Source organism: Labeo rohita, chromosome 3 (genome assembly GCF_022985175.1).
Source record: "Labeo rohita strain BAU-BD-2019 chromosome 3, IGBB_LRoh.1.0, whole genome shotgun sequence".
Lineage (NCBI taxonomy): Eukaryota > Metazoa > Chordata > Actinopteri > Cypriniformes > Cyprinidae > Labeo > Labeo rohita.
Genome location: NC_066871.1, coordinates 52,997,753 through 53,000,075, shown reverse-complemented (window position 1 = coordinate 53,000,075; position 2,323 = coordinate 52,997,753). Strand labels below are relative to the sequence as shown.

General features: G+C 35.5%; 1 long non-coding RNA gene across 1 annotated transcript; it reads right to left on the bottom strand.

The window, feature by feature from the left end:
• Nucleotides 1–626: 626 nt before the first annotated feature.
• Nucleotides 627–1,305, bottom strand: LOC127163450 (uncharacterized). The gene is made up of 3 exons (XR_007827489.1): nt 1,241–1,305; nt 786–872; nt 627–711 (listed from the first exon to the last, which is right to left on the bottom strand). It is a non-coding gene; the product is annotated as an uncharacterized LOC127163450 (long non-coding RNA).
• Between the last annotated feature and the right edge of the window lie 1,018 nt (nt 1,306–2,323).

Here is a 2,323-nt window from a genome sequence, read left to right as displayed (position 1 = left end):
CTCTGCTGGATGACAGAACGAACTGACGCCAGATTCTTCTTCTTTTTCTCAGTTGAACATTGTTTACATTTTCTGGTCAACAGGACAGTAGGCCTGAATCGCTATATTGAACCTCTTATTACAGTATGGACAACTGTTTCTCCTTTTGAATCCAGAGACTGACATTTGGGTGAAGGTTATTGATCACTGAATTGTTTACCTATATTGACAGTTGTGTTGTATTCCATTGCTGTTTACTTCGTTGGATTGTTTTAGTTTAAAAATAAGTGGTATTGTCTGAAGGTTTTAAATTAGAGGTACATGTTTTGTTATTTGGGTTGTATTTACCGGTTTTGAACTAAACTGCCAATTTGAATAACATTCGAATTTAAAGCTACGGGATACACAAAAGTGTATAATCAGAAAAGATTTCAGAAACAAATAACTAATCCTAAAATTAGTGTTTTTTTAAGCCTAAAAAAAGGATAAATAATTAGAACACAAAGATAAATAGGTCAAAATGTACTTTGAAAACAAGTCAGAGATATAACAAGTTTAAAATTCTAGAATTTAAAAGAAAGAAATGGGGATAAATAACTCTTAAAGGAAAAGAAGGAAATCCAGAAGCAAATTTATTTATTTTTACATTTGTTTATTTATTTATTTATTTTGGTGATTGACAATCAGATTTTGCCATTCCATTGATCCTTATTTCCGTTGTTGTGTTTTTTCCTGGAAAGAGAAACAATTCATTAACGCATTTATTCTTTTCCTCTCATAAATTTATCCTTATACTTGAAACTTACCTGTGTTGTCTGTCTGTTTAGTCAGTCTCTCATTGCTGCTCCTACGAACCTACAGTACTGGTCCACGTTTTCCCTCGTATTACTCACCTAGGTGTTTTGCAGCCGTGGTGTGCGCGATACCCGAGAGAGGCGTTACACATTATTACTGCATGACAAGTGTTTTCTTACAATGAACATTTAACTATTTCTTGAAAAGGTCATTTGACACAGTTCAGACTGCAATACCACACGTGGATTATGTTTTTAAACATAAGGCAAAGATAATGATAACTGTTTCTTAAACAGTGTAACAGACAGTTTCTCAATAGGAAGTGTCGCCATGTTCACCGAATCTAAACACAACGAGCCATTAACACATTCAAAACATAAAAACAGCCTATATTTATAATAATGTATAATATCTAAAAAGCAACTATTGTACATAAAACACAGAAGTGCAGGAAATATCATCTCACCAGGAGTCGAGCTGCTGTTACAGGTCGCTCAGCTTTAATTTCACTTTCGGTTTGACGCGATTAAATCCGCTCAGAAGCCGTGACGTCATCATCACCATCGTCATGTGATTTGAAGAAGAGGCGACCAGACTCTTGTACGTCCCCATTCTGACAAACATCATTAATAATAATGACTATAATAAAAATATATAGTATTTGTTTTGTAGCTTAGAGCAAGAATTAGCTAAAGTTCCTAGAACAAACTGCATGAACCACTCACCTGAAACCATGACACAAAAAAGAAAAACAAAACAACAACAAAACAAAAAAACAATATTTTTTTTTAAAGGAGCAGCTAAAGAAAGGAACATAAATATCGGCAGATTGAAAACCACAAGAATTTAAAATATAGGCAGATCTCTAATACCTGGTTGCAATGAGCTGAGGAACACCCACCTCTGTAGTGAACATTTTACACCATTTTAAAGTTTTACAAACTTTAATCAGAGACAACTGTTACTGGTGAATGGGGCCAAACTAGTGTTGTTTTCGTCAACGAAAATTATGACTAAATATCGTCGTCAACGAACCTTTATCACGTGACGAAAACGAGACGAGATGCAACGAAAATGTTGGTCGTGTGACGATGACTATAATTAAAATATCCTAAAAACGAATCCTGTGTGCCTAACACCCTTCAGATCAGGTGATTTTGGGTCAGTGGTTTAGCTGTGAGTCATTGGTGCTCTCTGCCACCAGGGAAGAGTAAGATGGCGGATCGAACACTTCCGGAGGTTTACTGCCTAACAGCAGTTTAGAGCACAGTGAGTGATCCAGTCATTATATATAGATCAATGGGGAGCAGCCTTTGTTGGTGTGACGTCACAACAACAAGAAGCTGAGAATGGCTTGATTTGGAAAAGGGGATATTTCTTATAACGATCAAAAAATACCACTGTTTGGATTTTTATCATAATAGGGTGGGTGTGTACACACACTGTCAACACACATTAATGTTCAAACAACATGTAAAAGTGAATTTTGCCTCTGATGACCCCTTTAAATAAATGCTGTTCTTTAACGTTTTATTCATCAAAGAATCCT